The sequence below is a fragment of the Hermetia illucens genome, chromosome 1, assembly GCF_905115235.1.
Source record: "Hermetia illucens chromosome 1, iHerIll2.2.curated.20191125, whole genome shotgun sequence".
NCBI lineage: Eukaryota > Metazoa > Arthropoda > Insecta > Diptera > Stratiomyidae > Hermetia > Hermetia illucens.
Genome location: NC_051849.1, coordinates 221,279,520 through 221,293,095, shown reverse-complemented (window position 1 = coordinate 221,293,095; position 13,576 = coordinate 221,279,520). Strand labels below are relative to the sequence as shown.

Genomic DNA, 13,576 nt, shown 5'->3' with positions numbered 1-13,576 from the left:
TTCAGCCTTTGTCCCGTTCACAAGCGGGGTCGGCTCGTCGTGATCGGTTTCGCCATTTGGCTCTATCGAATGCCTGATCTGGGTGCAATCTCGAGGCTTTCAAATCCCCATCCAGCGTATCAAGCCACCGTTGCTTAGGTCTGCCTTTTGGTCGTTTACCATCGACTTCGATGTTCAGACCAATCTTTGCAAGTGAATTCTCGTTGGCACGAATTGCGTGACCATACCATCGAAGACGCCTCTCTCGCAACTTTTCCACGATCGGTGCAACCCCATAACGATCGCGGATATCCTCATTTCGGATGTGATCTAAACGTGTGACCTTAAAAGGGGTGGGGGCATAAATTTCCATGACCTAGAATTTATAGTGTGACGTTCTTTCTACCGCAATATTAACTTTTCTTACAAGGCAATTTCGAATAGATCGCGTTAAATATTTACCTCAGATTAGTCATAATCCCAAATTATACAATTTATCAAAAAAGTTCCGTGAGTCATGAACTATATACCATTTATAATACATTGTTATATAAAAGATTTATGAAGTTCAGGAGCTACATAATTGCAAAGTAGTCTTCGTGTTTCGATAAAAGATAACCATTTTAATTCAGATTAAAGATCACATGAGATGTCGCAGTGAACTTTGAAATAATCAGAACATATAAAGTGTTTTATCTCTTGTTTATTGTAGTTTGGATAAAAAAAAAATCAAATACTATTCCATTATCTATCCATACTCGCTAACACGTGATTGTGATTATAATATATGTATGTGCTTACATATTTTTTAGGTAAATCAAACAAATAGGATGAAACAATGTTGATGTGAAAATATACGATGATATAATTCCACAAAATATTAGTACAAGACAATGTTTCCAAGCGAGCGTTAAACTTTAGAATATCGTTTCATTATCCTCCATAATTACTCATTATTTGCCATCATCTTACGTGTATTCAAGATTTTTTATTACCAACAAAATTAATTTGAAAAAAAAAATGATTCAGTTTATAGTGGCGGAAATATTTTATTTAATTGGATATCTCAAGTTTTCCGAGGTCAAGTGGAATAGAAGTAGCTGCCGTGCCCGAAACAGTGCCCAATTGAGTGTGTCATTTACTCGGTAAATAGGAAATATGAGTAGATCATGATGAACATCTTAGATTAGAAGTGAATGTACAATTGACCTGGCCTTTCTTAATTGTTATATTTCAGGAATGAATAGGTTTTTTTTATATGCATATGAGGGTGGGCGTATCCATCAGGTTGAGCAAATGTAATATGATTGTATTCACAAGCATAGCACATTATATAGGAGCAAAGTAAACTGAATAATTGGCTGTAATGTACCCACCCCTAAGTGGTACATAATTTTGCCAAATCCGTTTGAGAGTAGGTGAAAATGACTTTGAACTGAATGGCCGAGAATCTAGTCACTTAATTGCTTTTGTAGAATGTAGAAAATTGCATGTATCAATAGTAGCTACATTGATAAGTGCACCAAATATTCTTTGGTGCGGATCCATCACTTCCCGTCTTTCCTGCTAGACCCTGCATCATCTTATTAGGTAATGTGATTTCATATCACTTTTAGTTAGTTAAATTTGTCTATCACCCAAAGCTCGAAATAATCTTTCCACGTCAAAACCAACCAAGAGAACAGAGAATTATAACATACAGATTCGCCATCCATAGTCGGCATCGGCAACTTCACAGCCGCTATCGCCATTTGTACTAGGAAGAACGGTGTGATATATCGACCTAGACCAACACCACATACACATCAATTGAATTGGCTAAAGTTTATTGCCAATCAATAATTTTTTAAAGCAAAAAATTTGCTTTTCAACATTCACCCGAAATCATTCTGGTAGACCAAAGTCAGCCCGAAGTCAACCTAAAACCAGCTCAAAGTCAGCCCGAAGTCAACCTAAAACCAGCTCAAAGTCAGCCAGGAGATCAGAGAATGATAACACTGGTATCTAGATTCGCAAGGGATACTCGGCACTCGACAATCGCCGTCACTATTTACACTACGAAGAATGGTAAAATTTGGTGATGTTTAGTAATGTGACAAGTCGCAAGAGTAATATCATCATGACTTCGGTGATGCGATGATGTTAGATAACGTTGCAATGTTGAGAAATTAGATAATGTTAAGTGAGGTAGTGATATTTAATAATATTATGTTTGTCCCTACGTCTTGCAGAAATGAGTCGTATTCAACTTGAACGTACCGTAACATTACCGGCACTGTATTTCAATCTGATTCCACACAACGATGAGCAGTCGCCATTGAACCCCTTAAGGATTCACTCAAAGTGTTAATTCGACGAAAGGTGATTTTTTTCTTTCCATTGAATGATAATTGAAAAATGTTTGTTATTATTATTGAGTTTGCTCTAAAAATACCTTATCACAAAGCAAATAATACCTAGAAAAATTTATTGCACGTTTATTCATATATCGGGTCATAAATCGGCGATTATAGCACGTTTTGACGTTACCTATTTATAAAAGCCTTGAAGTTTTCATAATATTGTAAATTTACGACTTATTGGTTATTTTGGGTACGGATTTGAGATCTTAAGTACCGCATTGACGTTATCATTGTAGAATATTTGAGCATTCATTTTCTTATCAAAAATGAGTGCTAGATGGTAGCATTGCTAAGTAGTACATGTCTTTGACGCCATGTTGTACTCGTCATCCAAGTTGACTATCTTCATTTTGACTATGGTTTTACGATTTTACATTTTTTTTTTCTTTTTTTATTCAAAGGCAATGTTGACGAGTGTGCAAAAGTATTTAGCCCATTATAATATCGAAAAAATACTTTTATGCTGAACTCTTCAAGTTCAGATGAATATAATTCGGTTCATTCTTATAGTTTACAACTTCCATACTTAAGATGCACAATCCTTGCCATAAGCAAAATTATGCAGTCTACCATTTGGATTCAGTTATCGATACGAACTTTATCAAAACTGGAATTTTTTGTTTTTAAAACAAGAATAATTCAACCATAAGCAATATAGATTCGCTACATGTACATAGTTTCAAATGATGGGATAATACGATTCTAATATATTATATATGGCTGTATGGAGCGTTCTCTACACAGAATTTTTGTTTTTGTTATGGATATCGCCACACATGACATCCAACCTCCAGCGCCCTATACACTGCTTTACGCAGATGATGTTTTCCTAGCGTCTAATAGCAAAGATTATTCGGGCAACTTGTCCAAAAATGATTCAATCTGAATAAAACAGAATTTTTGTCGGCCGAACTCCATGAGATAGGTAATATCACTGTCTTTGGCAGTAACCTGAACAGAACTGAACGATTTAAATATTTCGGGCCAATGCTATCAACCAATGGAGAACAGCGTTATGAAATTGCTGGATGAATTAGCGTTCCACAGCTGGTGTTCTTTGTCATATACTCTGTCGCCCTCTATGGTTCTGAGTGTTGGTCGGCTATAAAAGATAATGAATGACGCTCCGCAGTAATGGAGACGATGTTGCATTGGACTAGTAGCGCCTTGATCACATCCGTAATGAGAATATCTTCGATCGATATGGAGTTGCACCGATCGTGGAAATATTGCGAGCGAGTCGTCTTTGATGGTATGGTCACGTAATTCGCGGTAACGCTTGGATTGGTCTAAACATCGAAATGACCAAAAGCCCGGTCGAAACAACGGTGGCTTCATACGCTGGATGATGATTTGAAAGCCTCGCGATTGCATCCAGATCAGGCGTTTGACAGAGCAAAATGGCACAACCAATCAGGGTCTTAAATTTAACCCGGTCTAATAAAATCTTTTGTAGAGTTTGAAGTGAACCAACTCAAAAATCGAATTTTGAAAAATGTTAAAGCCATTCCGTCTTGATTCTATAGCATCAATTCTATTTGTCTTTATACTTTGTGCTATGATCAAAATGTGCCGAAACTGACAATTAATTAATTACAGTTCACAGATATTGATTACAATTAAAATGTTAAGCCAGCGTAAAAATTAATTACTTTTAGTTCCTTTCCATTTCGAATATGGAACTAACTGCAGCATGGTTTACGTCCAATTCAGCGTATGTATGCAAATTTGCGAAAAAAAAACAATTTCAGATTTTGTAAATAAGATTCAAAAGTATGTTATTACTTCCGGCATTCATTCGAATAAACAGCGAAAACAAAGTGCAGTACCAACAACGTTGAGATCAACACAAAACGCAAATAGCAGCTCATACGTATGTGATTTCCATTCCAGGGTCACACACCTGAACATGAATAGGCTGAGGCACTGAGCAACTCATGATATGAATATATGTAGTACAATGAGAAAGAATTCCGTTTAAATTTAAAAATAATATGTTAACATTTTGACACTAGATTTTTTAAATTTTAATTTATACGATTACTTGGTTGTGAGAAGGCTGGTGTGGTGGTGGTATGACCATATTTATGTATTAAGGTGAAAAAAAGTACAGAACAATATACTTCAACAAACTGTAGTGATCGTTACAGTTGTATTGTCTAAGGTGAAGTAGATTAAATACTAATACTTATTTGCAATCTTCACTGCTGAGCAATTATAAACAGGATAGATAGTCTAGCTAAGAGACTTATAAAATCACCAAAATGTATACATATTGTAGATGAGCAATCACATGAGTGCAGCGGTAGTGAAATTTGTTAGGATGCTTTTCAAGGTTTTGTGGAAAACAAAACTTTATTAAAATCGGTTTACTCTTTCTACGTATGTTTGCTTGTCTGTCTTTCTGTCACACGCACTTTGCTCTTAAACGGTTGTTCTTATGAAATCTGGTCGCAACTGAACTGAACCCGGCGTATGCTGGGAATGATATAGATTTAAGTTGAGTTTAAGGAGCGCATTGTTGCATATATGCAAAATAAGGCGGGTGTAATTTTGTTTTCACCGAATAGGACCCATTCCAAAAAACTACCCAACCAAAAATCAATATCCTTATATAACACCTAGCCTTATAAATGGATGGATATGTGCTCAAATTAAGCTAAGCTAAGCGAATAGTATATTACTATACTTTGTAAAACTACTATCCCCGAACACCCAGTCTGTCTGCCTGCTGTTGACTCCTTTGTGAAATAAACATTTTCCAGTTTTTTCGATATCATTATTTTCGGCATTTGATTTTCAATGATGTGCAAGTGACAGGCGTACAACAATCGGACAGTACAAAGCGAACACAAACATCCATGACCATCCGGGACTCGAACCCCAGGCAGCAAAATCGAGAGGATAAAACTCAAATAACTCAATTGTCGTATCGTCAAAGTGATATTAGACTACCAGAAAATTAATTGTTTTTTGCTTAAGTGTCAGACCCTATACTAATGATGAATGCAAAGGACACCTAACAGCTTTCTACATTTTTGTATATACAAATAAATAATGAATATTGGATTATCTTACATTTGGAAGAGGTAATTTTTGGTTAAAAATGAGGAAAATCACATGGCTTTTTTCACGCTCACTTTTTTGCAGGCAAACTTTAATACGTGTTTGCTTTTTATTAATATCTAATTTCAGATAAACAAGCTTATCAAAAATACCCATTCCATTGTAGGAAATGTAGCACTCCAGTTTTAACGATTCGTTTGTTATTTTCCGCGTTTAGTTTCGTTATATGGTATATGTTGGTTTACACCTCAAGCCAGAAGGAGCCTTATTGTTTCGTTCTCTCTAGACAATTTGTTGCTGCTAATATTATATATTTGTTTGCAGTTGTTGTTGTTGTTTGCGTAATGTATAATAAAGCATTCAACGAGATGTAGCGCTTCTAAATATTCCAAGGTATGCTATTTTGCTTTTATAGTGCGCCGTTAAAAAAATAAATAAATGGAGACTAAAATTTAAAATTATTCAGTATTCGTGTCTACTACAGTTAACCAAATTTGAGGCTGTTTTTTCAGGGGCAAGATAATTTCTATCTAATCAATAGGTAAATTTTATCAAGACTTTCACTTTAATTTTTCCAATAGAATTTAGTATCGTAATGGTTTCCCAAAATTAAAATCTGATAACGAAGACGCAAATAAGTGAGTTGTTAACCAAACCCTCTTTGTATTATTTTCTGGGTAGGTCAAATTGCAAAATCCATTTGGGAAAATCACGGCTGCAACACTGTATATGGATATGAAATTTCTAAACAATATCTGGGTCACAGAGTAGAAATAATTGGCATCTATAAAACTATCTGGTACTTTTCACATTTTTATATAAAAAGGTAAAGGTGTATTGTTAAAACCTTTAGTTATCTTAAGTGGGTGGAAACAGTTTGTCTGTGATATCCATCGATGACGGGTTCGAACCCAGATAACGAGATCGAGGAGGCGTACGTTCAACCAATTCACCAATCGCAACATGAAGTGAAAGGATTCAGGAATTTACTTACGACAAGACCGCCATATTTGATGACTCCTCTAGTTTGTCTCCAAAAATATAGAAGAAACTATGCACTGTCCATCTGTCATTATATCGAATCTTATAAAATACCTCCCATTGCGATATATGTTCAAATAATCTCAAAATTTGGGATAAGTATAATATAAGTGATACTATAAGACATAATTTTGGAAAATTTGGAGGCAATCCAACTATTTCTAACAGAGATATACCGAAAGTCAATACTTTGTATTCCATTTGAATTACATTGTATCCGCCATCTACCCGCCATGGCACTACTCCTGGTACAAGCCAAGATACGATGTCAACGTAAACTCAGAAGTTTGGAAATTTGAAACACCGCACTATGATCATATCCCTTGTGGAAAAAGGAAATACGCCGAAACAAATTTTGGAAGAAAGATAAAGGAGGAGAGTTTTGGGTAACGTACTCAGTATTTGTTCAATGAAATAAAAACAAAATGTTGAGATAAAGATCCACGACAGGGAGGCCAAAAAACACAATGAATTTTGTTGCAAAAAAAGACTATGCCAGTTATTAAGCCTCCGAAAAATACATAGGTTAGACAATTAAGTAATGAAACAGATTTTATTGCCGCACTTGTGGTAAACCTGCAAAAATATAAAAGAAACTATGCACTGTCTTCCCCCCCCCCTTCCCGGGCATCGTTCCCCTCTCCATTGATATATTCACCATCGCTCTAGCTTGTTTAGTTCGCCTGCTGTATCGTGTTGAGTAGACGTGTGTTGGTGGTGCTCGTCACGAAAATGGAGAAACGAAATCTAGAGCAACGCGTTGCGATAAAATTTTGCGCCAGATTCGGAAACGTACGCTAAAATTGTAAAAGTGCATGGTGAAAGTGCTGTTAGTCGTGCCCAGGTGTTTCGATGGCATTAAGAGTTTAAGGAGGGGCGTGAAAACGTGGAAAACGAGGCACGGAGTAGGAGACCAATCAAGATGCGGACTGATGCGAATGCGCAGCGTGTTCGCGCCCTAATCCGAGAAGATCAGCGTTTAGCAGTTCGAATGTTGGCCTCGGAATTGGGTATGAACCGTGAAACAGTCAGACAAATTTTAACAGGCGATTTTGGGATGAAAAAGTTGTGCTCGAAGATGGTTCCAAAGAACCTTTCTGAGGAGCAAAAGCATCATCGAATGACCGTCGCAGAAGACTGTTTGGAACAAGTGGAAAACGATCCCATGCTGCTTGATCGAGTTATTACAGGCGATGAGAGCTGTTTTTTTTTTTCAATGCGACCCGGAAACCAAATGCCAAAGCTCACAATGGTTATCTCCGCACGCCCCCGCCCAAAAAAACCTCGCATGAGCAAGTCGAAGGTGAAAACGATGATTATTACCTTTTTTGATAGCCGTGGAATCGTCCACAAAGAATTTGTTCGACCGGGGCAAACCATGAATCAAGTCTACTATTGCTAAGTACTCGAAAGATTGTGAAAACGGGTCAATCGCTCGTAACTAGATCCTTCATCACGACAACGCGCCGTGCCACATCGCCCTCAGCGTGTCCCAGTATTTAGCCTCTAAAGGGATCGTCGTGCTACAACAGCCGCCTTATTCGCCCGATATGTCACCCTGTGACTTTTTTTCCCCTAGAATAAAATCGGTGGTCAAAAGAACCCATTTTGGGTCAAATACGGACATCCAAGCGGCCGTGACGAGGGTACTCGCGGAAATTCCAGTCGAAGCGTTCCAGAAATGTTACGAAGAGTGGAAAACGCGCTGGAAGGGGACTACTTTGAAGGGGATGGCAGAGTTGTAGAATAATTTTTAAATATACGGTTTTTATGGCATCAGTCTCATTACTTAATTGCCTAACCTCGTTCGTTGCATATTTTTCATAATTTATGACCCAAATGTGAAAAGCTCATCTAGGATCTGATGTTAACTAGAATAGTTTTGCATTGAAACCGTCCAATTTCTGGGGCTATGGATATATTACATGTCTCTACTTTCTAGAGGATTTGTTGTCAATTGGAAGCAATGTTTTTTTTTAAATAATAACTACGACTATAAAAATAAATACAGGAATCTAGCCTGCCCCAACGGGATGAGAAAAAGCTTACTGTATCTGCAGAGCATCTTTCAACAGAAAGTGGAGGTTGTAACCAATGATGGTTTTTCGGGTGGATACAACCAAAATTACTCTATATAATGAAGCTCAAAAGAATACAAGGAGTAGTATGTCCCGGCACTACAATTGTTTTGCGGATATGTCCTACAGAGGCTTTAAGTGTCTTGCTATATCTCATTCGGGTCGTCTATGTTTTCAGTGGATAGGTTCAGAGTCAACAGGTTGCATTGTGCACGAAAGTCAAATGAGTTTGTGGTTTTGAACGAAGTCTATAAATGAGCTTATCATCCCTGTGAAATCTGTGAATAATGGTATTTTCAATTGAAGCTGTCTGCTATGAAAAAAAATCAAGTATACAGTTTATCAGGCAATTTAGTTGGCTGTGAACCACCTGGAAACAAATAACTAATTAGGCTCTTTAGAATGACAATAGCCCAGTCGAATGTTCAAAACCAATTAACAAAATATTTCGGCGCAGACTCTGGATTAAGCACGACCCCAGCATTATTCAATATCGCTCTTGAGTATAATCCGAAAGGTGCTATTGGATCTAATTGGTAGACCACCGTACAAATCATCCCGTTCCATTTCATCATCATCATATAGTGGCAGTTTTTTATTTTTTCAGATTTTCAGGTTGGGTGGTTTCTGCCCGTGAAATGTATAAGTGACGACTTTGTAGCCCCATACATTCTCCCAACTGAGAGTGTCAAAATTAAAAGTATTGATCGAGGCCTTTTATTTGATATCTCCAGACCTGACAAAGGTTCTTCTCACTTCGAATAAATAAATCTGCATTGGTTTGACGTCCCAATTTCTTTTTTAGTACGACGCAGACATGGAGTGTTCCCCTAGCTTGATTGTTGACTTGCTTCTGGGTAGTACGTCCCACCATCTTAAGAAAAAAAACAATTTTTTGGGACCCCTTCTTTCAAAGCAATGTGTGTTGTCATGCAACCTTCCTATTGATGTGAAGCTCCCAGTTGAGAGAGAAAGTTGGCGATGGGTTATCACTTTCAATTCTGCAGTTAAATTTTTTGAAAGTATATTCCCGCTCAAACTAGAACAACGTCAATGTTTTATTGTCAATCTTTCCTTTACCTTTACCGGTTCGGAACGTCGAAGGGTATCCGGAACGATGTTTGCTGGCAATTGATATTTCATCATGAGCACTATACCTAAGAGATATAATTTTGCATCAAAGTTTTATTTTTATGGGCCAAAAAAAGCAAACAAGTCGGGAAACCGGAAGCTGGACGCTTCAGGTACGAAAGGTTTTGTGCATATCTTAGTACGTAGCACGTAATATATGCATATACAATATTATGTGAGAATATCCACTTTCGGATGATATTGACATTCATAGTCTTGAATTTGCAAAGAAGCGACAACTTTGACGTATTATAATTTTGTTAGTAATAGTGCGATTTCCACCAAACTTGGTGCTCTATGTTATATCCTATACTGTTGCGAAATTTCGTGGTCCTAGCATGAACTTAAGGGGGGTTTTGCAGCGAATTACTAAAAATTATAGTAATATACTATTATTAACTTTATTTGTGCAGATATCAGTGTGGAAGGTATTTCGGAGCCCAGGCACCATATAGTGGCAGCCTCTTGATTTTTTTCAGATTTTTCGGTTTGGTAGTTTCTGAGAATGGCCCCCGTAAATGAATGGTCACTTTCAACCCCCCGCCCTCCCCACCTTTTCAACAAATGTCAAAACTAAGACCGTCTTCGAAAAGTACTAACCGAGACCTTTAATTTGATACCCCACATGACTATATTTGATGAAAAAACAATTTACACCCCTCTTTTGCATGTATGGGGACCCCCCCTTAAATTCGTCATTAAAGGATGTAATTCACTGTATGCGTGAGCGTTCACAGTTCCCAGCTTTTCACCAAATTTGGTGTCAATCGCTGCAACCGTCTCCGAGAAAAATGCGTGTGACGGACAGACAGACAGACAGACAGACAGACAGACAGACAGACAGACAGACAGACGGACAGACAGACAGACAGACAGACAGACAGACAGACAGACAGACAGACAGACAGACAGACAGACAGACAGACAGACAGACAGTAAACCGATTTTAATAAGGTTTTGTGTTTACACAAAACCTTAAAAATATTGGGATGGTTAGCGGAAATTTATGCTTTACAATCACATGCTACACATCTTCTTTTATGATAGTATGTAGAGTGTATTTTCATTCAATAGCATCCTTCGATTCCTAATTGCAAACAAGATCCAGTTCATCAATAGCAAGGCAAGCCAAATTAAGTCTTAGTCCCTCGATTCGCCTCGAGTTATCTTGGTCTAAGGACCCGGCCCTCCAGTTTAAAAACTTTAATTTGCTGTCTACGTGGATCGAGTCCTCGCACCGCTTACGAAGTCTTTCTAAGGATACACCCTATGTTGCCTCTGCCATTTCCGCTTAGAGTTGCACCCATATTTGCATCAGCGATGGAAGGATCTGTTTCTAAAGTAGTTTACCAGCCCTGATTCCTATGCCACTGTCATTGATTTAGGAGCACAAATCCTGTTTGTGTGGCGATAACATATTATGCTACGGCAGTACTTCACCTTTCATCATTCCAGATCTTTTGGAACAATTTAGTTTGACATCAGAGTTAAAAATCATGGTGGTTGTGCCCATATCGCTGGCAAAGCTGTTCGTGGGCTCGAGTGTGTAATTGCGCTTTAAAACTCGGGCGGCGTAAGTTACAACAAAAGGATTGAATAGGTCTCGAATCCATTGGTACGAATACTCACTCAGTATAAACCACTGTGGCTGAAGGCCGGGCTCTGATTGCTGTCTACAAATCAATCCAAATCCCCAAAAGACCGTGAGTTCATACCTAAACGGTAAGTACTCACCTTAAAACCCCTGGATCTTTTTAAGGTTTTACGGTTGTCCGTCTGTCTGTCACAGGCACTTTTCTCAGAAACGGCTATACCGATTAACACGAAATTTGGTGAGAAGGTGGGACCTGTAGACCCCCAGACATGCAGTGAGTGATATCCTCCTACGTTGAGATTTAGTGGGGGTCGCCATACAGTTAAGCCCTTTGGTATTTAACGTAGGTACCTGTCGTGGAGACTTAATCCTACGGTCCTGTTCAGGCATGGATTGATTTTGTGACCACAATCAGAGCCCCGCTGAGACAAGCAACAACGATACCAGTCTATACCAAGTGCATGGCTTAGCATTCATACTGGTGGATGCAAGAATTACCTAAATCTCTACCGAACTAAGGAGTACGGCACCCGTGTTGAAACGCAACACCACGCCGAGGCCCGAAGGTCTCTTCTCGCTTGAGCGCAACCACAACCTCCATGAAACTCCCGCTAGGGGGCCTACCGTAGATAACCGAGTTGTCCTCACATACAACGGGAATTCTCCCGAAGTATGAGAGTCCAGGGGCTATCCCGGTTCCCATGGTACCAGTATACCCCTGGTAAGGTTTCGTGACCAATTTGACACTTCAGATGAGTCCCCGTGTAGACTCGGGTCTGATCGCCCTAATTAGGCCTTTGGAGCATTCGCCTATTGCATCACGGCCGGCAAACCAAAGTGAGTACAGCGTCTCCCGGTGCCACCACTATGGAGGTTCTCCTCGGCCACTTGGTTTTGGTTTGGCCGACAGGGTTGACGCCCCGTCTTCCTCACCGCCACCTCTGAGCACTGGGGTCCCCATACAGTCATGCGGGGTATCAAATGAAAGGTCTTAATTAGTACTTATCGAAGCCAGTCTTAGTTTTGAGATTTGTTAAAAAGGCGGGGAGTGGCAGGGATGGAAAATGATGATTTCTTTAGCGGACCCATTCTCAGAAACTACCCAACCGATAAATCTCGAAATACCTCAAAATACTCTCCATATCGATATCTGTTCAAAGTAAATTAATAATAGTATATTCCCATATTTTTGGGAAAATTGAGTAAAACCCCCCTTAAGTTTATCACAGAGTTATAAAAGTTGGTAGTAGTATAAAATATAATATAAAGCATATTATCTCCAAGTTTGATCAAAATCATAATATTAGTAACAAAGTTACAGTAGCTCAAAGTTGTCTTTACCGTGTAAATTTCCAACCCGAAGTACTAAAACTGACATGCTAAATGCATATTCTTAACGGATTACGTACAAATGGGATAGTTCTACACTCAAATATACTCACACAAGAAGCAAACAAAACCTTTCATACCTGAAGCGCCCAGCTTCCGGTTTCCCGACTTGTTTTTGAAATGGAAGCAGGTGTTTTTCTGAGCGAACTTCTCATACCACTGATCATTTCTGTTCCCCAATCTACAAAACTTTTTAGTAATCGAAAACAACCAATGCCAGTACTTCTCCAACTGATAAACGGTTAACTTTTATAATCCAAACCCTCACCTTTTCGTTATACTGATTTTTTCTAATAAGCACAGGAACTAAAAATAGTGAGTGGATGTACACTGCAAATAGGCACAACATAAAGAAACACGGAACTGTTTTTTACCGAATTGCTCTATCTAAGATTGTATCTTTGATCACCCTGGCCTTTAATTTCCCATTATTGCACTTAAGGGACAAATATATATCAAGGCAAGGGACACAAATATATCTATAATACATATCCTTTGTACCAGATGCAAATGAATGCACTCACAGCGCTTTATGAGAAGAAGACGATTAGATTTGAAAGATAGTGGTATGTTTTCAGCCGTAATTCATCATCAGCATCATCAACGGCGCAACAACCGGTATCCGGTCTAGGCCTGCCTTAATAAGGAACTCCAGACATCCCGGTTTTGCACCGAGGTCTACCAATTCGATATCCCCAAAAGCTGTCTGGCGTCTACGCCATCGCTTCATCTTAGGCAGGGTCTGCCTCGTCTTCTTTTTCTACCATAGATATAGCCCTTATAGACTTTCCGGGTGGGATCATCCTCATCCATACGGATTAAGTGACCCGCCCACCGTAACCTATTGAGCCGGATTTTATCCACAACCGGACAGTCATGGTATCGCTCATAGATTT

At 38.7% G+C, this 13,576-nt stretch overlaps 1 protein-coding gene across 1 annotated transcript in view; it reads right to left on the bottom strand.

Moving 5' to 3' along the window:
* LOC119647316 (kinesin-like protein KIF14) overlaps positions 1–13,576 on the bottom strand; it is a 65,729-nt gene that overhangs the window by 17,806 nt on the left and 34,347 nt on the right. The gene's annotated exons all lie outside the window — the stretch shown is intronic.